Source organism: Anomaloglossus baeobatrachus, chromosome 2 (genome assembly GCF_048569485.1).
Source record: "Anomaloglossus baeobatrachus isolate aAnoBae1 chromosome 2, aAnoBae1.hap1, whole genome shotgun sequence".
NCBI lineage: Eukaryota > Metazoa > Chordata > Amphibia > Anura > Aromobatidae > Anomaloglossus > Anomaloglossus baeobatrachus.
In genome coordinates this window covers 535213509-535239051 of record NC_134354.1, presented here as the reverse complement: position 1 = coordinate 535239051, position 25543 = coordinate 535213509, and the positions used below count along the sequence as shown (strand labels likewise).

At 52.7% G+C, this 25543-nt stretch overlaps 1 protein-coding gene across 2 annotated transcripts in view; it reads left to right on the top strand.

Annotated features, from left to right (window-relative positions):
• The first annotated feature begins 5076 nt into the window (after positions 1 to 5076).
• Positions 5077 to 25543, top strand: part of LOC142291801 (cytoplasmic FMR1-interacting protein 1) — a 186337-nt gene continuing 165870 nt past the window's right edge. Inside the window, exon 1 of one of the 2 annotated variants that reach the window (XM_075336624.1) lies at positions 5077 to 5269. The gene's annotated coding sequence lies outside the window, so the exon portion shown is untranslated. The remainder of the gene's footprint in view (positions 5270 to 25543) is intronic. The other variant, XM_075336623.1, reaches the window with a different exon arrangement.

Here is a 25543-nt window from a genome sequence, read left to right as displayed (position 1 = left end):
CAGTCTCCAGTCCCTGGCTCCGTTCGGTGACCCGCCCCATCGCTCAGCAGGTTCCGGATTCCGCCTGACCCTACAACCCGGCCTCGGACCCTGAGCCTCGTCACCCGGACTACCGTCCAGAACTCCGTGGGTTCAGCAACATACACCTTTCCTGCTCCTCTACGGACTGTCTGGCTACCAATAGTGCTTCGGCTGCCGTGCATCAGGACCCTTTGGCGGGGTGACCGGCCTGGCTGCCTCCTCAGGGGAAATCGGTGTACGGTCCAGTGCTTCCACCATCCGGACGTAACAGTATATATGTTTATATATATATATATATAAATATATATGTGTGTGTGTATATTTATATGTGTGTGTGTATATATATATATGCAGTTAGGTCCAGAAATATTTGGACAGTGACACAATTTTCGCGAGTTGGGCTCTGCATGCCACCACATTGGATTTGAAATGAAATCTCTACAACAGAATTCAAGTGCAGATTGTAACGTTTAATTTGAAGGTTTGAACAAAAATATCTGATAGAAATTGTAGGAATTGTACACATTTCTTTACAAACACTCCACATTTTAGGAGGTCAAAAGTAATTGGACAAATAAACCAAACCCAAACAAAATATTTTTATTTTCAATATTTTGTTGCGAATCCTTTGGAGGCAATCACTGCCTTAAGTCTGGAACCCATGGACATCACCAAACGCTGGGTTTCCTCCTTCTTAATGCTTTGCCAGGCCTTTACAGCCGCAGCCTTCAGGTCTTGCTTGTTTGTGGGTCTTTCCGTCTTAAGTCTGGATTTGAGCAAGTGAAATGCATGCTCAATTGGGTTAAGATCTGGTGATTGACTTGGCCATTGCAGAATGTTCCACTTTTTTGCACTCATGAACTCCTGGGTAGCTTTGGCTGTATGCTTGGGGTCATTGTCCATCTGTACTATGAAGCGCCGTCCGATCAACTTTGCGGCATTTGGCTGAATCTGGGCTGAAAGTATATCCCGGTACACTTCAGAATTCATCCGGCTACTCTTGTCTGCTGTTATGTCATCAGTAAACACAAGTGACCCAGTGCCATTGAAAGCCATGCATGCCCATGCCATCATGTTGCCTCCACCATGTTTTACAGAGGATGTGGTGTGCCTTGGATCATGTGCCGTTCCCTTTCTTCTCCAAACTTTTTTCTTCCCATCATTCTGGTACAGGTTGATCTTTGTCTCATCTGTCCATAGAATACTTTTCCAGAACTGAGCTGGCTTCATGAGGTGTTTTTCAGCAAATTTAACTCTGGCCTGTCTATTTTTGGAATTGATGAATGGTTTGCATCTAGATGTGAACCCTTTGTATTTACTTTCATGGAGTCTTCTCTTTACTGTTGACTTAGAGACAGATACACCTACTTCACTGAGAGTGTTCTGTACTTCAGTTGATGTTGTGAATGGGTTCTTCTTCACCAAAGAAAGTATGCGGCGATCATCCACCACTGTTGTCATCCGTGGACGCCCAGGCCTTTTTGAGTTCCCAAGCTCACCAGTCAATTCCTTTTTTCTCAGAATGTACCCGACTGTTGATTTTGCTACTACAAGCATGTCTGCTATCTCTCTGATGGATTTTTTCTTTTTTTTCAGCCTCAGGATGTTCTGCTTCACTTCAATTGAGAGTTCCTTAGACCGCATGTTGTCTGGTCACAGCAACAGCTTCCAAATGCAAAACCACACACCTGTAATCAACCCCAGACCTTTTAACTACTTCATTGATTACAGGTTAACGAGGGAGACGCCTTCAGAGTTAATTGCAGCCCTTAGAGTCCCTTGTCCAATTACTTTTGGTCCCTTGAAAAAGAGGAGGCTATGCATTACAGAGCTATGATTCCTAAACCCTTTCTCCGATTTGGATGTGAAAACTCTCATATTGCAGCTGGGAGTGTGCACTTTCAGCCCATATTATATATATAATTGTATTTCTGAACATGTTTTTGTAAACAGCTAAAATAACAAAACTTGTGTCACTGTCCAAGTATTTCTGGACCTAACTGTATATATATATATATATATATATATATATATATATGTGTGTGTGGGTATATATATATATATGTGTGTGTACATACACATATATATATATAAATATATGTGTGTATATTTACGTGTGCGTGTGTATATATGTGTGTGCAATTAAGTGTGTGTATATATGTATACATATATATATATATATATACACACACGGTATGTCCATGTATGTATATATATATATATGTACGTGTGTGTGTGTACATATATATATATATCTATATATATAATTGCTTTATTCTGTCTGTCTGTCTGTCTGTCTGTCTTGCTCCAAAATTGTGTCCTTACGGTGACACAAAGCTGATTGGCCGCTGGGCTCGCCATGGCCCCGCCCCCCGCACTGATTGGCCGCTCGCCCAGGCTGCGCCCACACACGGATTGGCCGGCCGCTCGCCCAGGCTCCGCCCCCCCCACAGATTGGCCTCTCGCCCCGGCACCCTGCAGGCATTGGCAACTCGGCCACACCCCACCCCCCTCACGCAATGCACGCTAGCTCTGGCCCCGCCCCCCCACGCATTCCCCGAACCGACACGGTCATGGAGCCACGACTCACCGGTGAGTACTGTACCCCCGGGAGCCCACATCAGCGTACGCCGCCAAACCAGCCGACACATACCCTCGCATTGCTGGGGCTGGCCAGCGTATGCTGGTGTGGGCTCCCGTGCGAGCGGGGGACGAGATACGCTGGTAACCATGGTAGCATAGTTACCAGCGCATCAAGGTCCTGCAGCGGCGGAACATACACAAACGCACACACATAACAGCACACACATACACACACACACACACACACATCAGATCACACTCACTCTCACACACACCTCACACACACATCACATCGCATCCACACACTCACAGCATCCGGAGATATCGCTTGCTTCTCGGCCGCGATACTGTGCTGTGAGCTTCCAGGACCTGCCGGAGGATCACATGGCCAGAAGCATGTGGTATCTCCGGATGTTGTGAGTGTGAGCGCGTATGTGCAATATCGTCGATGTGTGTGTGCGTGAGTGTATGCGATCGGGTGTGTGTGAGTGTATGCGATCGGGTGTGTGTGAGTGTATGAGATCGGGTGTGTGTGAGTGTGTGTGAGTGTATGCGATCGGGTGTGTGTGAGTGTATGCGATCGGATCTGTGAGTGTCGGCAGAGGAGCACGGCGTGCTCGAGGAGGCTGGGAGGAGAGAGGCTGCTGATCCTGGGGAAGGCTGGGATGGGGAGGCTGAGAGAAGAGAGGCTAATGCTGGGGGAGGCTGAGGCTGGGGCAGGCTGGGAGGAGAGAGGCTGATGCTGGGGACCGAAAAGGCTGATGCTGGGAGGAGAGAGGCTGATGCTGGGGGAGGCTGAGGCTGGGGTAGGCTGGGAGGAGAGAGGCTGATGCTGGGAGGAGAGAGGCTGATGCTGGGGGAGGCTGAGGCTGGGGTAGGCTGGGAGGAGAGAGGCTGATGCTGGGAGGAGAGAGGCTGATGCTGGGGGAGGCTGATGCTGGGGGAGGCTGAGGCTGGGAGGAGAGAGGCTGATGCTGGGGACAGAAAAGGCTGATGCTGGGAGGAGAGAGGCTGATGCTGGGGGAGGTTGAGGCTAGGGTAGGCTGGGAGGAGAGAGGCTGATGCTGGGAGGAGAGAGCCTGATGCTGGGAGGAGAGAGGCTGATGCTGGGGACAGAAAAGGCTGATGCTGGGAGGAGAGAGGCTGATGCTGGGATGAGAGAGGCTGATGCTGGGGACAGAGAGGCTGATGCTGGGAGGAGAGAGGCTGATGCTGCGGGTAGAGAGGCTGATGCTGGGAGGAGAGAGGCTGATGCTGCGGGCAGAGAGGCTGATGCTGTGGGTAGAGAGGCTGATGCTGGTGCAGCATGGGGGATGGAGCACGATGGGGGGTGCGCAGCATGGAGGATGGAGCACGTTTGGGAGTGCACAGCATGGGAGATGGAGCACGATGGGGGGTGCGCAGCATAGGGGATGGAGCACGATGGGGAGTGCGCTGCATGGGGGATGGAGCACGATGGGGAGAGCGCTGCATGGGGGATGGAGCACGATGGTAAGTGCACACCTCCCCCCAACACACACACACACGCGCACTGCACAACACACCACACACACACACTGGGAACCACAAACAACTGCCCTACACAGACACCCACACACACAGACAACGCTGCACACACACAACACCCAACACACAAACACCGCGGCACACACAAATATACGCACATACCGCACAACACACACATTGCACAAAACATACCTCCCCCAAAACACACCACACACACACAAACCGCGCAACACACACACAGCGCTACAGACACACAGCGCTCCACAAACAACGCAACACACGCAACACACATACAACACCGCTCTCACCCCCCGCCACACCCAGACAACACCCAGAACATGTACAGTGCCCTACACAAACACTTGGTAACTACACACAACAACATCTATATATATAACAAAAATCATACATGAACTACACAATAAATTCTAGAATACCTGATGCGTAGAATCGGGCCACCTTCTAGTATATATATATATATATATATATATATATATATACACACAGTATGTATGTCTGTGTATATTTGTGTGCATATTTATATATGTGTGTGTATGTATATATATATATATATATATGTGTGTGTGTATATGTGTGTGTGTGTGTGTGTATATATGAGGACCTCAAAAAATCAACTCCATTCTATTCTAGTGGTTTCGATGAGGAGCTGTCTAGATTGGAGTTGATTTTTTGAGGGCGAGAGATCCTCCAAAGATCAGCTCCATTCTAGTCACCTCAGTACAGAGCCATCTAGTGTGGAGTTGCTAAAGTGAAGGCCTCAAAAGATCAGCTCCATTCTAGTCACCTCATTAAGGAGCCGTCTAGAGTGGAGTGGCTAAAACGAGGATCACAAAAAATCAACTCCATTCTAGACGCAACCGTACCGCCAGGCACAGCAGGCCTGTGACCACACAGCATGGAGGAGGGCTCTGTGCCCGGGATCTGGGTGGAGCCGCCCACTGCTCTCCGGCCTGGGAGGAAGGGTGTTTCCTCCGTGTCTGTAGGAAGTTTCCGCCTCGTCCTGGCTTCTTGTGGGAAAGTGGCGTAAAGAGTTGTGCAGAGGCCGCGGCCGGTGCCAGGAAGGGGGCAGCAGCTGAGGGCAGAGCCCCGGGAAGAAGATCACCGCCGCCTGCAGGGCCGGAGAGGCGGCACAGCCCGGGTGAGAGAACTACGCGAGCGCTGCCGAGGTCCCGGCCCCAGTGCTGCCTGTGATTACAGCTCTGAGGCTGCCTCCCCCAGTAGTGCTGCCTGTGATTACAGCTCTGAAGCTGCCTCCCCTAGTAGTGCTGCCTGTGATTACAGCTCTGAGGCTGCCTCCCCCAGTAGTGCTGCCTGGGATTACAGCTCTGAGGCTGCCTCCCACAGTAGTGCTGCCTGTGATTACAGCTCTGAGGCTGCCTCCCACAGTAGTGCTGCCTGTGATTACAGCTCTGAGGCTGCCTCCCACAGTAGTGCTGCCTGGGATTACAGCTCTGAGGCTGCCTCCCCCAGTAGTGCTGCCTGGGATTACAGGTCTGAGGCTGCCTCCCACAGTAGTGCTGCCTGGGATTACAGCTCTGAGGCTGCCTCCCACAGTAGTGCTGCCTGGGATTACAGCTCTGAGGCTGCCTCCCACAGTAGTGCTGCCTGTGATTACAGCTCTGAGGCTGCCTCCCCTAGTAGTGCTGCCTGTGATTACAGCTCTGAGGCTGCCTCCCACAGTAGTGCTGCCTGTGATTACAGCTCTGAGGCTGCCTCCCACAGTAGTGCTGCCTGTGATTACAGCTCTGAGGCTGCCTCCCACAGTAGTGCTGCCTGTGATTACAGCTCTGAGGCTGCCTCCCACAGTAGTGCTGCCTGTGATTACAGCTCTGAGGCTGCCTCCCACAGTAGTGCTGCCTGTGATTACAGCTCTGAGGCTGCCTCCCACAGTAGTGCTGCCTGTGATTACAGCTCTGAGGCTGCCTCCCCCAGTAGTGCTGTCTGTGATTACAGCTCTGAGGCTGCCTCCCACAGTAGTGCTGTCTGTGATTACAGCTCTGAGGCTGCCCCGCACAGTAGTGCTGCCTGTGATTACAGCTCTGAGGCTGCCTCCCACAGTAGTGCTGTCTGTGATTACAGCTCTGAGGCTGCCCCGCACAGTAGTGCTGTCTGTGATTACAGCTCTGAGGCTGCCTCCCACAGTAGTGCTGCCTGTGATTACAGCTCTGAGGCTGCCTCCCCCAGTAGTGCTGCCTGTGATTACAGCTCTGAGGCTGCCTCCCCCAGTAGTGCTGCCTGTGATTACAGCTCTGAGGCTGCCTCCCCCAGTAGTGCTGCCTGTGATTACAGCTCTGAGGCTGCCTCCCCCAGTAGTGCTGCCTGTGATTACAGCTCTGAGGCTGCCTCCCCCAGTAGTGCTGTCTGTGATTACAGCTCTGAGGCTGCCTCCCCCAGTAGTGCTGCCTGTGATTACAGCTCTGAGGCTGCCTCCCCCAGTAGTGCTGCCTGTGATTACAGCTCTGAGGCTGCCTCCCCCAGTAGTGCTGTCTGTGATTACAGCTCTGAGGCTGCCTCCCACAGTAGTGCTGTCTGTGATTACAGCTCTGAGGCTGCCTCCCCCAGTAGTGCTGTCTGTGATTACAGCTCTGAGGCTGCCTCCCACAGTAGTGCTGCCTGTGATTACAGCTCTGAGGCTGCCTCCCACAGTAGTGCTGCCTGTGATTACAGCTCTGAGGCTGCCTCGCACAGTAGTGCTGCCTGTGATTACAGCTCTGAGGCTGCCTCCCCCAGTAGTGCTGCCTGTGATTACAGCTCTGAGGCTGCCTCCCCCAGTAGTGCTGTCTGTGATTACAGCTCTGAGGCTGCCTCCCCTAGTAGTGCTGCCTGTGATTACAGCTCTGAGGCTGCCTCCCCTAGTAGTGCTGCCTGTGATTACAGCTCTGAGGCTGCCTCCCCTAGTAGTGCTGCCTGTGATTACAGCTCTGAGGCTGCCTCCCCTAGTAGTGCTGCCTGTGATTACAGCTCTGAGGCTGCCCCGCACAGTAGTGCTGCCTGTGATTACAGCTCTGAGGCTGCCTCCCCTAGTAGTGCTGCCTGTGATTACAGCTCTGAGGCTGCCCCATACAATGTGACTAGGAGCAGGTCTATAGGTGTATTGTGTGACTGCCCGCAGCCCATTCCCCTCCATTACAGTGGCACTGCTGTATTCCTCCTTGGCATGGCTGTTGGTGCCTCTGCAGTGAGTCTGTCGGGCACATTCTGATATGGTGTGCCAGTGTGGGGAAACGTATGTGTCACACACAGTGAGGGGTCCTGAATGCGCCACATATAAACGCTATAGAAATCAGTGGTACTGAGGGTCCCCATATCCCACCACAAGGAAGACTGGTTCACAAACTGGAAAAATAAGTGTTCCTGCTCCTGTGAGAATCGATGTCTGCAGTAAGGGCGGCTTTGCAGGTGCGATGTCGGTGGGCTCAAATCGAAAGTGACGCACATCCGGCGTCACTTTCGACATCGTAGTGTGTAAATTCTAGATGATACGATGAACGAGCGCAAAAGCGTCATTATCGTATTATCGGTGCAGGCGCCGACTTTTTCAAAATTACGCTGCCGCGACAGGTACGATGTTGTTCCTCGTCCCTGCGGCAGCACACATCGCTGTGTATGAAGCCGCAGGAGCGAGGAACATCACCTTACCTGCCGCCGGCGGCTATTAGTGATGTGTCGGTCGCGAACGATCCGACACAAAGATCCGGCTCCCTGCTGTGAACGACAGGAGCTGGATCACCAGTGAGAGCCACTAAAAATATCTAAACGGCTCTTTTCGCCGTCAAACCCCGTCCACCCGCGGCTAAACTCCGCCTACTCATCAATCTAATTGGCTGCTTGTAAGTGGGCGGGGCTTAGCCAGGGGTGGGCGGGGCTTTGGCGGCGTCACTATAATCTTAAATATGTGTTCACCTGGGGTGAACACATTTTAATAAGGAGCCAAGAACGAGCTGAAAGATCCGGCTCTTTTTGGTGAACGGAGACATGGGAACCGGATCACCAAAAAGAGCCGGACTGCCCATCACTAGCGGCTATACGGAAGGAAGAAGGTGGGCGGGATGTTTACATCCTGCTCATCTCCGCCCCTCTGCTTTGATTGGCCGCCTGCCGTGTGACGTCGCTCTGACGTTGTACGACCCGCCCTCTTAGGAAGGAGGCGGGTCGCCGGCCAGAGCGACGTCGCAGGACAGGTGAGTGCATGTGAAGCTGCCGTAGCGATAATGTTCGCTATGCCAGGAATCACAAGATATCGCGGCGGGGGCGGGGACTATCGCGTGCGACATCGCAGCATCGGCTTGCGATGTCGCAGCGTGCAAAGCCCGCCTAAGAGTCCTGAGCAGTTGTATCTGCCAATCTGATGTCCACTTGCTACAGGATCTGCTGCAGAAATCCGACTCTGGCACCCAGGCTTCTGCTGCGGATGGATCCGTGCCATGATTAGCCCTGTACAGTGTAGTGCGGTCTTTTTTATACAGGATCTGTATGATTTAGTATGTTACTACTATTGTAAGTGATGTCTTTCCATGACACTCGCATTGAATGCAGATCATTAGATCATTTATACACTGCAGTCCCTTCACTTGTTTACATAGATCCCGGGGTCAGGACCGTGGAGTTTGGCTGCCAGTATGAGGTTATAGAAATGTTGAGCTACAAGACACCTCTGCGGGTTGGTGCATGCCCGATACGTGTGGGAGGACACTGTGGATCCTCAGTGCTGCACAGCAGGAGTCTCATTTCTGCTGGGTGCACCATTTTCACTTTTCCTAAATCTCGAGGTATTAATCAGCTTCTTATGCGGGCGTCACACGGTACCATCTATCGTGCGATTGCACGAGTGATCGTACCCGCCCCCGTCGTTTGTGCGTCTCGGGCAATTAGCTGAGCGACCTCGCGGTGGGAGACGAACATCCACTTCCTGAATGGGGAGGGACGTTCGGCGTCACAGCGACGTCACACAGCGGCCGGCCAATAGAAGCGGAGGGGCGGAGATGAGCGGGACGTAAACATCCCACCCACCTCCTTCCTTTAGCATTGCCGGCGGGAGCCGCGGGATGCAGGTAAGCTGTGTTCATCGTTCCCGGGGTGTCACACGGAGCGATGTGTGCTGCCCTGGGTACGATGAACAACCAGCTCAAAGAAGAATAAACGATTTTTTTAAAAATGAGACATGTCAACGATACACGATTTGCACACTATTTGCAAACGTTCAGAGTCGCTCGTAGGTGTCACACGGGACGATGTCGCAACCGATGCTGGATGTGCGTCCCAAAAACCGTGACCCCGACGATGTATCGCATGATAGATCGCCTCGTGTGACGCCCGCATTAGGCCGGGGTCACATGAGCGTTGGTTCTCCCTTGTGAGTTATGGTAATCCCAGTGTGGTCCCGGTGTCAGCTCGGTGTGATCCTATTCTCTTGCATTAGGATCTGAGCACGCTGACAGGAGATGATGGAGAGCAAAGTTTCTCCATCTTCTCCATTCTGGGACTCCACGGTAATCCGAGTGCAGTCTGATGATTTCCCTGCACCCAAACACTTGAATGGGTGCCCTCTGTCCGATTTGCATGTTTAGATTTCCTTCTCTTGCTGAATCGGCATGAGAAAAGAAACGCTGCATTGCCCCATAGAATAACACTAGGCCGAGGGCGACCCAATAAAACATGGCACAACACTCCTCCGAGTTATAATCTCCCAAGAGCCCCTAGTCGGAGGATCGCCCTGGATCTGGCAGATGCCACCCAGCAATATTCGGATATCAGTAGTGTCCCCATATGTCTGCCACATTTGAAGCCTCTGGTTACCGTGTCTGGCTCCAGGAGGGCCTATTACCCCGGTCTTTCAGCGGGGTTCACAGGGTGTGCTCAGAGCAGTAATGTTCTGTGAATAAAGGGTACTTTACACACTACGACATCGCTATCGATCTCGTTAGCCATGTGAAATTCTAGATCGCAAGTGCGTAAAATGCCCTATGTGCGATCTCGAAAGATCGCACTTGCGATCTAGAATTTCACATCGCTAACGAGATCGATAGCGATGCCGCAGTGTGTAAAGCACCCTTTACTGTGGGTTACGTAGCTTTATGTCCATCACCTATGGTCACTGATCAGTCACTATACCTTGTGCCGCATGTCTCCTGACATCCGCAGCAGGTGAGCCCCCCTTCGTTCCTGCAGTGGGTGCACCGCCCAGGGATTCGTGCTCTCCTCGTGGATCATACGTTCTTTCGTTACTACACAGTTGTGTTGAAGTTGTTTTCATCGTCTTGGGCCGATAGAGAAATACTTTGGGTAATTTGAACTTGAAATGACCATATGGCTACCTCCCTTTATTCAGTGACTTACCGGGTGGGCTATTAACTGCTACGATGTCACAGGTTAAAGGGTAAGCTTAGACTTCAGCCTACATACATCCTCATGGCCGTGAGCGCCTCTGTGCAGGCGAAGCTCGGGGGAGGCAGCACTACATCAGCACGATGGCCGCTTTATCCCATTATCACCATTAATGAAGACTTCGCCTGTCATTGTGTCATTTATCAGTCTGTATAGAGAGGCTCTAAAGACCATTCACCTGAATCTCGCCCTGTAAATCCGCATCGATTCACTATATACAAGCCTATAGGCTACTACTATATGGGGTTAGAACGAACATTTAAGGGTTGTCCTTGTTTGAGGGACTCATTTATTTTCGTAATTGCCTGTTTGTAGGGTTAAAAAACATTTTCACAGTAAGGTTTCATTAACATTGCTGCACTTTTTTCCTTCCACATGTCCTTTTTTTTCCCTTAAAGGGAACTGGTCAGGTAATTTGTGTTCTAACCTAGTAGCAGTGTGATGTGTGGCCTAGTAACCCCTTCCTACCCATCCCTGTATTGTAATAGTGTGTAATGTGCCTGTATAAAAATGTTTTCTTACTTATGTGTACCTTATGTAAATGAGCAGGAGCTCTAGCCCCATGAGCGTTGCATCGCCCTGTGGGCATTTACATGTTTTCCGTGGTATCAAGCCCCGGTGGGCATGATACCATGGATTTACTTGAGCAACGTCCCGTCGCTCCTTGAGATCCCGCGTGTGTGCAATTACCATTCCCGCAGCCTTGTTTGTCAGCCGGTGCTTGCTTCTCATCTCCAGACACGCACTGCACATGACCGGAACCGCAGGAGGCTTCTGAGCATGCACAGTGCGTGTCTGAAGACGAGAAGCAAGCACAAAGCATAACAAGGCTGCGGGAATGGTAAGTGCGCTCGTGCAGGATCTCAAGGAGCGACGGGACGTCAATCATGTAAATCCATGATATCACGCCCACAGGTGCGTGATACCACGGAAACCATGCAAACGCCCACAGGGCGATGCGACACATCACACTGCTACTAGGTTAGAACACATAAAGGACCTGACAGGTTCCCTTTAAAGCGAACGAATCACCAGGATTTTCGTATACAAGCTAAAGCCAGGGCTATACTGGCACTATTAGGCCTAAGTTACACGGCGAGAAAATCGATGCGAGTGGAGTGCGATAAAACATCATTGTAGCCTGTGTGTTAGCGCACATGAGCGATTATTTTCTCAGCCCTAATCGGACCGAGAAAAGAATCGCAGCATGCTGAGATTGTAATGCGAGACTCTTTTCTCTCGCACCCATTCAAGTGAATAGGGCGAGAGAAAAATCGCACTGCACTCGCGGTACACCGGTGTAATGCGAGTGCAGAGCAAGAATGGCAATAACCGGCAACGGAGGAGAGAGGGGGAGAAATCCCTCCCTCCCCTCCTCCGTGCCTGCCCGCCCCTCGTAGCTGAGATCCGCTCACAGAGCGGACCTCAGTCACAGGAATACTAGCATGACACTCGGCTCCTGTTGTGCTGCCAGCGTGAGCCGAGTGTCATGCGAGCATCGCAGTAGTGCCCCGTGTGGCCCCGGCCTTAGGCTGATTCTCTACATACCTGTAGTGGGCAGCTCGGATGTATAGGTATTGAAATCCAAAAAAGTAAATTTTACAAAATGAGCAGCTTGTTGAGTGACAGCTGCAATGGAGTAGATAATATATTCATAGTTATCCCCTCCCTCTGTTAGAATTAGCATAAGTATTGTCACGAACAGCTGGGAGGGGGGCTCACACGATTCTCCCGCTGTTCTCCAAAGTTGTCAAAATCAGACTGCTCTCTAGCGCCCCTCTTGTCGGCAGGTCACTTCTGTTACTGCCGGACAAATACAAAATGAGGCTCCTGAGCTACTAATGCCAAATATTGAAGGTCTGCTAGCATGGGTAATGTATATATCACCGATTCCCACTAATGGAATAATATATATACAGTCATATGAAAAGGTTTGGGCACCCCTATTAATGTTATCCTTTTTTCTTTATAACAATTTGGGTTTTTGCAACAGCTTTTTCAGTTTCATATATCTAATAACTGATGGACTGAGTAATATTTCTGGATTGAAATGAGGTTCATTGTACTAACAGAAAATTGAGTTTCCCTCCATGGCCTAATAGTTGTGGTGTAGACCGAGGGCCGGTTTCTGGTTCTCACGTAGCTGTAGCGTTTCCTCTTTGCTGCTATATATTTTTCAGCATTGCACAGTTAGCCGGATTTTTGTGGATGTATACCTTTCATTTCCCTATTTATCTAGTGCGCTGGTGCTCACACCCATCGTGCTGGAATGTATGGCGACACCTTACAATAGTATTCATTGATGGCATCGGTGCTGGGCGCAGAGGGCTCCTTAATGAAAACAGCAGCCTGACAACGTTTGGAAGACAAAGCTCTTCATAAAATGGCACATTTGTTCTCATTTATTGTAACTTGTCATTGAAAATAATTGTCAAAATAACAAAGGGCATTGGCCACTAGTCTCCTGGGATTTCTCCACCCCTCCCATGTGGCCAAATGCAGGAATACAAAACATGCACACATTCAGTACGATCACAAAACCAAAAAGCGTAGTAAGTTATTTACATATTTTGTTATTACGAATCAATTTGGTACAGGTTTTATTTCTTTTTTTGTTGATAAATAAACATTTTGCACCCTCAGTTTAAGAAAGAGACCTCTATAGGAGTACTAGGTCTATGGGGCTTACCTCAAAGAACTTTTTCTCCATAATGTGGTGAAAGGTATGGCTGCTTTCACACTACGTTTTTTTAACATCCGTCATGAACGTTTTTTAACGCAAAAACGGATCCAGTGCAAATGCGTTTTCATTTCAATGCATTTGCAATGGACTCGCGTCAACATGCGTTCACCTGCGTTTGCGTGCGTTATAGTGAGGATCCAGCGACTTGCAGTTTTTTAACTTTTTTCAAAAACGCTACTTGTAGCATTTTTGAGCTGCGCCCAAATACTGCAAATTGCTGGATCCTGACTATACTGCACGCAAACGTATGTGAACGCTGGCATGCTGATAGACAGGATCCTGCTTGCTCTACTGAGCATGCCCAGAAACCAGCCTTGCGTGATCAGTCCCTCTCTCCCCCTCCCTCCCTCTCTCCCCCTCCCTCCCTCTCTCCCCCTCCCTCCCTCTCTCCCCCTCCCTCCCTCTCTCCCCCTCCCTCCCTCTCTCCCCCTCCCTCCCTCTCTCCCCCTCCCTCCCTCTCTCCCCCTCCCTCCCTCTCTCCCCCTCCCTCCCTCTCTCCCCCTCCCTCCCTCTCTCCCCCTCCCTCCCTCTCTCCCCCTCCCTCCCTCTCTCCCCCTCCCTCCCTCTCTCCCCCTCCCTCCCTCTCTCCCCCTCCCTCCCTCTCTCCCCCTCCCTCCCTCTCTCCCCCTCCCTCCCTCTCTCCCCCTCCCTCCCTCTCTCCCCCTCCCTCCCTCTCTCCCCCTCCCTCCCTCTCTCCCCCTCCCTCCCTCTCTCCCCCTCCCTCCCTCTCTCCCCCTCCCTCCCTCTCTCCCCCTCCCTCCCTCTCTCCCCCTCCCTCCCTCTCTCCCCCTCCCTCCCTCTCTCCCCCTCCCTCCCTCTCTCCCCCTCCCTCCCTCTCTCCCCCTCCCTCCCTCTCTCCCCCTCCCTCCCTCTCTCCCCCTCCCTCCCTCTCTCCCCCTCCCTCCCTCTCTCCCCCTCCCTCCCTCTCTCCCCCTCCCTCCCTCTCTCCCCCTCCCTCCCTCTCTCCCCCTCCCTCCCTCTCTCCCCCTCCCTCCCTCTCTCCCCCTCCCTCCCTCTCTCCCCCTCCCTCCCTCTCTCCCCCTCCCTCCCTCTCTCCCCCTCCCTCCCTCTCTCCCCCTCCCTCCCTCTCTCCCCCTCCCTCCCTCTCTCCCCCTCCCTCCCTCTCTCCCCCTCCCTCCCTCTCTCCCCCTCCCTCCCTCTCTCCCCCTCCCTCCCTCTCTCCCCCTCCCTCCCTCTCTCCCCCTCCCTCCCTCTCTCCCCCTCCCTCCCTCTCTCCCCCTCCCTCCCTCTCTCCCCCTCCCTCCCTCTCTCCCCCTCCCTCCCTCTCTCCCCCTCCCTCCCTCTCTCCCCCTCCCTCCCTCTCTCCCCCTCCCTCCCTCTCTCCCCCTCCCTCCCTCTCTCCCCCTCCCTCCCTCTCTCCCCCTCCCTCCCTCTCTCCCCCTCCCTCCCTCTCTCCCCCTCCCTCCCTCTCTCCCCCTCCCTCCCTCTCTCCCCCTCCCTCCCTCTCTCCCCCTCCCTCCCTCTCTCCCCCTCCCTCCCTCTCTCCCCCTCCCTCCCTCTCTCCCCCTCCCTCCCTCTCTCCCCCTCCCTCCCTCTCTCCCCCTCCCTCCCTCTCTCCCCCTCCCTCCCTCTCTCCCCCTCCCTCCCTCTCTCCCCCTCCCTCCCTCTCTCCCCCTCCCTCCCTCTCTCCCCCTCCCTCTGGGGCTCTTGTTCCATTGCATTTAGCAGATAGTCTGTATTCTTGCAGTAAATTAGGTCCCTTTCCATTGAAAATAAGTGTTCACGCTTCTGCTGACTATGTCGGAAAGAACATCTTTTGGTCCCCTGCTCCAGCAAGTGCCAGCCTTTGCCCTTCGAAGCAAAAAGCTCCGCCTGACTTTTTGATATGTTCAGATCACAAACTAATTAATTTAGATCAACCTGGTTTAGTTTGGGAGGCTCCCCCCAGACTCGAGGCCTAAAAATCAGGATCTTCTTGATTAACGTCTTCTTCAACCATCTGAATCTTCTTCCAAGGTCCAAGATGTTAGTGGAATGGCGACTGACTGGCAGCTCTGAGCTTTGTGGGATCGCCGAAGTGCTGAAGGAATGTTTGGGTATTTCACTGAATTTCTTGTGTAAGGGTACTTTCACACGTTCAGCTGAGTCCGTCACTATAAAGAATTGCGCAGTCCGTTAACGCACTGCGCTAGTCTCCATAGACTTGTATGGACGACGCACTGTAACGCAAGTGTCAGTGTTGCATCCGCTGGACGACGCAGCGTCGTTATTTTGACGCTGCGCCGGGCGGGAGGAACGCAGCATGTAACATTTTTTTGAGCAGTGCAATCCATTGGATTTCACTGCGCATACCCTCTCTGGCTCCCTGCACCCATAACCAAGGTAAATATCGGGTAACCAAGCAAAGTGCTTTGCCGATATTTACCCTCGCTACGTGTGCAGGGAGCCCGACACTTCCCCGCCTGGCTCCGCCCCCTCCCGCACTCCACTCCGCATGTATGTACACACACACACACACACACACACACACACACTGTCCTCAGCACCATTGCCCCGCTCGGCTCCACCCACTCCTTACTCCGCCCCCCGCACACATTCTTGGCGGCCGAGTGATGAGCTGATCACCCGGCAGCCGGCTACGTGGAGCGATCAGCTGATCACCCGGCGGCCGGCTACGTGGAGCGATCAGCTGATCACCCGGCGGCCGGCTACGTGGAGCGATCAGCTGATCACCCGGCGGCCGGCTACGTGGAGCGATCAGCTGATCACCCGGCGGCCGGCTACCTGGAGCGATCAGCTGATCACCCGGCGGCCGGCTACCTGGAGCGATCAGCTGATCACCCGGCGGCCGGCTACCTGGAGCGATCAGCTGATCACCCGGCGGCCGGCTACCTGGAGCGATCAGCTGATCACCCGGCGGCCGGCTACCTGGAGCGATCAGCTGATCACCCGGCGGCCGGCTACCTGGAGCGATCAGCTGATCACCCGGCGGCCGGCTACCTGGAGCGATCAGCTGATCACCCGGCGGCCGGCTACCTGGAGCGATCAGCTGATCACCCGGCGGCCGGCTACCTGGAGCGATCAGCTGATCACCCGGCGGCCGGCTACCTGGAGCGATCAGCTGATCACCCGGCGGCCGGCTACCTGGAGCGATCAGCTGATCACCCGGCGGCCGGCTACCTGGAGCGATCAGCTGATCACCCGGCGGCCGGCTACCTGGAGCGATCAGCTGATCACCCGGCGGCCGGCTACCTGGAGCGATCAGCTGATCACCCGGCGGCCGGCTACCTGGAGCGATCAGCTGATCACCCGGCGGCCGGCTACCTGGAGCGATCAGCTGATCACCCGGCGGCCGGCTACCTGGAGCGATCAGCTGATCACCCGGCGGCCGGCTACCTGGAGCGATCAGCTGATCACCCGGCGGCCGGCTACCTGGAGCGATCAGCTGATCACCCGGCGGCCGGCTACCTGGAGCGATCAGCTGATCACCCGGCGGCCGGCTACCTGGAGCGATCAGGTGATCACCCGGCGGCCGGCTACCTGGAGCGATCAGGTGATCACCCGGCGGCCGGCTACCTGGAGCGATCAGGTGATCACCCGGCGGCCGGCTACCTGGAGCGATCAGCTGATCACCCGGCGGCCGGCTACCTGGAGCGATCAGCTGATCACCCGGCGGCCGGCTACCTGGAGCGATCAGCTGATCACCCGGCGGCCGGCTACCTGGAGCGATCAGCTGATCACCCGGCGGCCGGCTACCTGGAGCGATCAGCTGATCACCCGGCGGCCGGCTACCTGGAGCGATCAGCTGATCACCCGGCGGCCGGCTACCTGGAGCGATCAGCTGATCACCCGGCGGCCGGCTACCTGGAGCGATCAGCTGATCACCCGGCGGCCGGCTACCTGGAGCGATCAGCTGATCACCCGGCGGCCGGCTACCTGGAGCGATCAGCTGATCACCCGGCGGCCGGCTACCTGGAGCGATCAGCTGATCACCCGGCGGCCGGCTACCTGGAGCGATCAGCTGATCACCCGGCGGCCGGCTACCTGGAGCGATCAGCTGATCACCCGGCGGCCGGCTACCTGGAGCGATCAGCTGATCACCCGGCGGCCGGCTACCTGGAGCGATCAGCTGATCACCCGGCGGCCGGCTACCTGGAGCGATCAGCTGATCACCCGGCGGCCGGCTACCTGGAGCGATCAGCTGATCGGCTGGCTGCTGTGAGCGATCAGCTGATCGGCTGGCTGCTGTGAGCGATCAGCTGATCGGCTGGCTGCTGTGAGCGATCAGCTGATCGGCTGGCTGCTGTGAGCGATCAGCTGATCGGCTGGCTGCTGTGAGCGATCAGCTGATCGGCCGGCTGCTGTGAGCGATCAGCTGATCGGCCGGCTGCTGTGAGCGATTAGCTGATCACCCGGCGGCCGGCTGCTGTGAGCGATTAGCTGATCACCCGGCGGCCGGCTGCTGTGAGCGATCAGCTGATCGTTCACAATAGTCTGCTGCCGGTAAACTGTAAAAAAAAAAAACAAAAAAAAAAAAAAAAAAAAACGGATTCCGTTGTTTTGCAGCATCCGTTGTGCCACTATATGCAACACATCCATTACATCCGTCACACAACGCAATGGATACCGTTCAACGCAAGTGTGAAACTAGCCTTACTTGTTATTCCAGCAATCTTTCCATACGGAAATAGCAATCTGTAGAATGTTATCTTGGCTCCCTCCATACCATTGGAACGACAAATGCCATGTGCTGTTGTTTACCATTGACCCAACTTGTGAGAAGCGTAACACATGATTAGCAACAAATATGGGGGCCCAAAGTTTGTCTTGTTCCCCAATTTTGCACTGGAAGTACAAGAAATAACTTTTTTGTTCAGAAACGGCGTTGTCCTTCTACTCTTTTATATAAAAGTCCCTTGCCACAAATTTAGCAAAAGTTGTTAGGGGGTTTACACAATTGCGCAACTTGTTTAACAGAATGTCATATGGCACAAGAACACCACCAATTAAAATTCTATTTATTGCAATAGTTTAACGTAAAAGAAAACTTAGCAATAAAAATACAACGGATATTCACAAACGACAGTGAGCTCATGAAGCCTTTTGGTATGTAACCCGTGAAACCCCTAAGAGCATAAATCTGTAAGATTAGTTAACCTTGGAAAAAATTCGGAGCTGTGCTAGTTACCAAAGTCTGAAAACAAACTAAATTCATAAGAATAGGGCAGGTATAACAAACCCAGTAGCTAAGAAGCGAAAGTAATTTATGAAGGGGCAATGTAGCGTAAATTTATTGGAAGAAACAAAATTCTGGAAAATTGGTGCCTCACAGGAAAATTCTTCAGCACATAAATATGCTTTAAGAACAACCAAATAATCGGGTGCGATCCCATACTATGTTTTCCTTTTTTTTTTTTTTTTTTTCTTTCTTTTTTTCCTTCCTCCCCGACCCAGGATATGTGATATGATCAGACCATGTCACTGTAGGTCAGTCACGGCCATTACACAGTACATAGCAGGGACACATATATATAAGATTATCTCAGCACAGGAACATTTTTTTAAAACCCATCCAATTATGGAACTTAATAATAATAATAATAATAATAATAATAATAATATTATTATTATTATTATTATTATTATTATTATTATTATTATGTCTAAAATCTACTTTATTTGTGCGACAAGTGAAAAGTCGTGTCCTTGCTTTTGATGTGGGCTTGCACACCAAGCCTGCGTCATTCTCTGCACATGGCAGCTGATTTAATCAGCCATCATGTGCCTCTAACAGCCAGGGGTGGATTGTGGCTGTTAACCAGTTACATGCTGCTGTCAATCTCTGACAATGGCATTTAACACATCATTCCTCCTGCCCATCGGCGCACATTTGACGTGATGGCAGGGCTCTGATGGGTTGTCATGACAGCTGAGGGTCTGCTGATGACTGTGCCGGCCTGTGGCATTCATAAAAGATCATGATTTCTGCTATACAGAACAGTGCTGATGCACCACTGTGTATAGCATATGCGATCATAGCTTCAAGTTCCCTTAGGAACAGTTTATTTACAATTTTGATTTCTTTTCACCCCTAAACTAAAAAAAACTAACAGCCATAAATGTTTAGTATCTATGTACCCGTTCTGACCTGTGGAATCATACTGCCAGGTCAATTTTACCATATGGTGAACATGGTAAATAAAAAACCCAAAAAACAATTGTGGAATTGTCCTTTTTTACAATTTCACCGCACTTGGAATTTTTTTCTACTACAATATGGGGCAGAATGAATGGTGTCATTCAAAAGTACAACTCGTCCCGAAAAAAACAAAGCCTCATATGGCTAAATTGACTGAAAAATATAAAAGCTATGGCTCTTGAAAGAAGGGGAGGAATAAAAACAGAAAATCACTACTTCTCTGGTCCATGTCTGCCACATACACTAAGGAGATATCCGCCCAACAGTGGCCATGGTCAGATGGCTGCTTAGCCAGATAGCCACCATACAGAGTCTCCACTGCAAACAGATACTATAGCGCTTACCCAGTGAATGACATAAATGGCAGACAGACGCATAGAGGCCAAGTACCTCTGGTAAATGACGGGCTGAGCTATACGGTATATGGCCGGGTAACCTCCCAACGTGTATTTTCAGCTAAATGCTGGAATGCAGTGCGGATCTAACCTAGGGCTAATTTCACACAGCTGTTATTATATCCATGAAAAAATCCGTCATCTGTTCATCCTCAGATTGTTCTCATCTGTTTTCAAAGCTGAAGAGGTAAAATATCGAAGCGCAATGTTTTGTTTATAGACCATTCGCAGTGGATCCGTTTAAAACAGATGTAAAATATATATAATCCATTTTTGAGGGATCCCCACAGGTTTGAGTGGCTCAGTCTGGTTCCTGGTTCTTGCATGGATCCATATAAATACAGATCTCTGAATGCTTCCATTTTAAATGGGAAGACCATATGTGTGAATGAAGCCTAATGCAGCGCGCCATTTTTCTTTATCGTTCCTTTGGGAGACCCAGACCATGGGTGTTTAGCTTCTGCCTCCGGAGGACACACAAAGTACTACACTTAAAAGTGTAGCTCCTCCCTCTGAGCTTATACACCCCCTGGTAGCCAGTCCTAGCCAGTTTATTGCTTTGTGTCAGGAGGCATACATCCACACATGCATTCTCATCTGATTTGCTTGACTTTTGGAAAGAGTTTGAAGAAAAGCGGGTCCATGTCTGGACTCCCGGCATGTCCCTTCTCACCCCACTGTGTCGGCGGTGTTGTTAAGGTTGATTTACAAGGCTGCAGCCTTACATGCCGCGCTCCTTCACCATCCCTTCTGGGCTCTGGCTTGAAGTGGGAACCAGCACGGTCTCCATGCCTGGCAGGAGTCCGGTCTCCATCCACAGCCCCTTGAGGATTCTGTTGGACCGGAGCACTCATCCCCAGGGACATGGCCCTGCGTCTCAGCAGCTAAGTACCTGAGACGTTTATGTTGGGGGTCCCGGTTCTTTATTGTAAGGGAAGAGTATGCTGTATGTGATTGTTTTAACTTTTCCGGCGGGTTCTCTAGCTTTTGCCTGAGAACCGCGCGGATGGTGCCTGCTTGTCGGCCTCGCCGCTTAAATTTAGGCCCTGGCTTCGCCGGAGGCCTAGTTTAATTTTCCTGCCCTCGCATGTCACTCATGCAGAGGGACAGGTTCGGCTCCTCCCGGCGGCCGTTCTACACAGGGGAGGGACACTCCCCACTGCTGGGGCGTCCCTCCTTCCCTGCAGGTCTCTATAGCCCTCCAGTTCTCGCTCTTTTATAGGAACGCCCTCTTCTCAGGCAGAGTTCACTCTGCTCTGGGACAACCTGCATTCTGCATCTCTGCTGAGGTGCTGCGACTGGGGGACCGGGCTTCGGTATCTGGAGGGCACACAACACCGCGCTCAGCGGTCTGGTAAGCCACAGCCGGTCTCCGGTTGTGGACCTCTCTATATTCTCCCTGGGGTTCATTCTCTGCAAAGCCCCCACTCCAGCAGCATGTCTCACACAAGGAGCAAGGCTCCAAAGCTTTATACTGTATGCACTGCATGTAAGCTCCTGCTGCCTGAGCCGAGCACCTATCCACATTGTGATGTCTGCTCTAACTTGGCGGTGCCACAGCCTGGAGTCTCACCCCCAGTGGTCTCTCAGGCTGGCTGCTGCACCTGTGATTGAACCCCCGGCCTGGGTAGAGTCCTTTTCTAGGTCCATATCCCAGTCATTTGCTGAGTCCATGGGGCTTTTGTCCAGGACTTTGATGAATATGCATCAGCCCCCCTCACAGGGTGCCTCTAATGTTCTTGACAGAGGACTCCTATCCTCTGACCTCCGTCCATCGGAGCTCACGGAGGATTCATCATCTGATCCCAGACCCCGTCCTTCTAAGAGAAGGTGCAGGGTTTCCTCCCCCTCCCCATCCCACGGCTCTGCCTCAAGAGCGGACTCTCAAGATGAGGAGGATGCCCTCACTGGGGGCTCGGAGGCTATGCATCCCATCGATTTCTCTGAGGGTGACTCAGATCTTAGTGATTTGATTGCTTCTATTAATTCTGGGCTGGATCTCAATCCGCCAGTGTCAGAGGAGCAACTCTCTTTGGCAGAAAAACATCAGTTTACCTCGCCTAAGAGAGTGAAGAGTGTGTTCTTTAACCACTCCAGTTTTCAGACCGCTGTGACCAAACCCAGGGCCTGCCCTGACAAACGCTTTCCAAAGCGTGGTTCTGATGATCGGTTTCCATTTCCACCTGAGGTGGTCAAGGAGTGGTCTCACTCCCCAAAGGTAGACCCTCCGGTGTCTAGGCTATCAGCCCGGACCGTTGTGTCGGTGGCTGACGGCACCTCACTTAAGGATTCCACTGACCGTCAGATTGACCTTCTGGCCAAATATGTGTATAAAGCTGCGGGGGCCGCGTTTTCCCCGACTTTTGCAGCAGTGTGGGCTCTCAAAGCCATCTCTGCTTCTCTAGAGGAGATGCATTCCCCTCACCAAGGAATCTATGCCTGAGATGGTTACCTTAACTGCTCAGGCTTCAGCTGCAGTGGCTTCAGCTAATTCTCTTGTTATCCGCAGGATTTTGTGGCCTCGAGAGTGGAAGGCAGATGCTTCTTCCAAGAAGTTTCTTGCTGGGCTCCCTTTTGCTGGTTCACGGCTGTTTGGTGAACAGCTGGATGAAATCATTAAAGAAGCTACTGGCGGGAAGAGTACTTCCATGCCACAAACCAAGACCAGGAAACCCGCCCAGGGTAGGAATCAATCGAGGTTTCGTTCCTTTCGTTCCTCCAACTGGTCATCCTCTAAGCCTTCCGCCTCGTCTGCTAACTCAGCCAAGGATCAGAAATCCAACTGGCGCCCAAAAGCGCGTCCGCAGAAGACCGCAGGAGGTTCTGCCACTAAGGCAGCTTCCTCATGACTCTGGGCCCGCTCCAGCCACGTCCTTAGTCGGTGGCAGGCTCTCCCACTTTGGCGACACTTGGTTAAAGCAAGTCTCCGATCAGTGGGTGAGAGACATCATATCTCACGGCTACAGGATAGAATTCTCTTCCAGCCCTCCAAACAGATTTTTTTCTCTCAACTCCCCCCTACTCCAAGGCCGCCGCCTTCTCGCAGGCCGTGGCGTCCTTGCAGGCAAACGGAGTGATTGTCCCAGTTCCCGCTCAGGAACGGTTCAGAGGTTTTTACTCAAATCTCTTCCTAGTTCCAAAAAAGGACGGTACCTTCCGGCCCATCCTGGATCTCAAGCTTCTCAACAAGCATGTCCGGGTGCGGCATTTTCGCATGGAGTCTCTGCGATCAGTCATTGCCTCTATGACCCAAGGGGAGTTCCTGGCGTCCATCGACATCAGAGATGCCTATCTACATGTGCCAATCGCAGTGTCACATCAGCGTTGGTTACGTTTTGCGATAGGAGAGGATCATTTCCAATTCTTGGCTCTCCCCTTCGGGTTGGCCACGGCACCTCGGGTATTCACCAAGGTCATGGTGGCAGTGATTGCGGTCCTGCACCTCCAGGGGTTGGCAGTGCTTCCTTATCTGGACGACCTTCTGGTCAAGGGTACATCCAGCGCAGACTGTCAGCGGAGTGTTTCGCTCACTCTCGCCACCCTAGCCCAATTCGGGTGGATTGTCAATCTTCCCAAATCCACTCTGACTCCGACCCAGAGTCTCACGTACCTAGGGATGCAGTTCGAGACTTTGCCGGCACTTGTGAAGTTGCCCTTAGACAAACAGCTGTCACTCCGGTTGGCGGTGCGCTCTCTCCTGAGGCCCCGCCGTTATACCCTCAGGCGTCTGATGCAGGTGCTGGGTCAAATGGTGGCCTCCATGGAGGCGGTTCCCTTTGCCCAGTTCCATCTGCGTCCTCTGCAGCTGGACATTCTCCGCTGTTGGGACAAGCGGCCTTCCTCCTTACAGAGGTTAGTGGCTCTGTCGCCACGGACCAGGAGCTCTCTTCAGTGGCCCTGTCCCAAGGGCGCTTCTTCCTGACTCCGTCCTGGGTGATATCTCCACCACAGGGCACTTGGACTCCGTCCGAGTCAGCCCTTTCAATCAATGTGCTGGAAACCAGAGCTGTGCTTCTAGCTCTCCTAGCCTTTCACCACCTGTTGGCGGGCAGGCACATTCGAGTCCAGTCAGACAACGCAACAGCGGTTGCCTACATCAATCACCAAGGCGGGACACGCAGCCGCCTGGCAATGTTGGAGGTCCAACGCATTCTTCAATGGGCGGAGGACTCCAAGTCCACCATATCCGCAGTCCACATCCATGGCGTAGAAAACTGGGAGGCAGATTATCTCAGCCGTCAATCCGTGGACGGTGGCGAGTGGTCCCTGCACCCGGCAGTGTTTCAGTCAATCTGCCGCAAGTGGGGCATTCCGGACGTGGACCTAATGGCATCCCGTCACAACAACAAGGCTCTGGTTTACGTGGCTCGCTCCCACGATCCTCAGGCCTTCGCCGCGGACGCTCTGGTTCAAGACTGGTCCCAGTTTCGTCTGTCCGTGTTTCCCCCTCTAGCTCTCTTGCCCAGAGTCCTGTGCAAGATCAGAATGGAGGGCCGTCGAGTCATCCTCATTGCACCGGACTGGCCCAGGCGAGCTTGGTATCCGGACCTGCTCCAACTGTCCGTGGAGATGCCGTGACATTTTCCGGACCGTCCAGACCTGCTCTCGCAAGGTCCGTTTTTCCGCCCGAATTCTGCGGCACTCAAATTGACGGCGTGGCTCTTGAGTCCTGGATTTTGAAGGCTTCTGGTATTCCTCCTGAAGTCATCTCCACTATGACTCGGGCCCGTAAGTCTTCCTCCGTCAAGATCTATCACAGGACTTGGAAAATTTTCCTGTCCTGGTGTCGCTCTTCCGGCCATTCTCCTTGGCCATTCTCGTTGCCGACCCTTCTGTCTTTTCTACAGTCCGGTCTGCAGCTAGGACTGTCCCTCAACTCTCTCAAGGGACAAGTCTCAGCTCTATCAGTGCTGTTCCAGCGGCGTCTTGCCCGGCTGGCTCAGGTCTGCACCTTCATGCAAGGTGCGTCTCACATCATTCCGCCTTATCGGCGGCCCTTGGATCCCTGGGACCTTAACTTGGTCCTCACGGGATTGCAGAAACCCCCTTTCGAGCCCCTTAGGGAGGTTTCTTTGTATCGTCTTTCTCAAAAGGTGGCCTTTCTAGTTGCCATAACTTCTCTCAGGAGAGTCTCTGATTTGGCTGCGCTCTCCTCGGAGTCACCTTTTTTGGTTTTTCACCAAGACAAGGTAGTTCTCCGTCCGACCCCGGACTTTCTTTCTAAGGTGGTCTCTCCCTTCCACCTTAACCAGGATATTTCCTTGCCTTCCTTCTGTCCGGCCCCTGTTCATCGCTTTGAGAAAGCGCTGCATACTCTAGATCTGGTGCGTGCTCTCCGGATCTATGTATCTCGCACCGCTGCGCTTAGGCGGTGCACCTCTCTTTTTGTGCTAACCACAGGGCGGCGCAAGGGTCTCTCACCACAGGGCGGCGCAAGGGTCTCTCTGCTTCTAAGCCGACTTGGCCCGTTGGATTAGATCGACCATTTCGGACGCCTACCAGAGTACTCAGGTGCCTCCCCCGCCGGGGATCAAAGCACCACTCGACCAGAGCTGTCGGTGCCTCTTGGGCTTTTTAGGCACCAGGCTACGGCACAACAAGTCCTGTCAGGCTGCCACTTGGACTAGCCTGCATACCTTTTCGAAGCACTACCAAGTGCATGCTCATGCTTCGGCAGATGCCGAGCTTGAGCAGACGCATCCTTCAGGCGGGCTGTCGCCCACTTGTGAA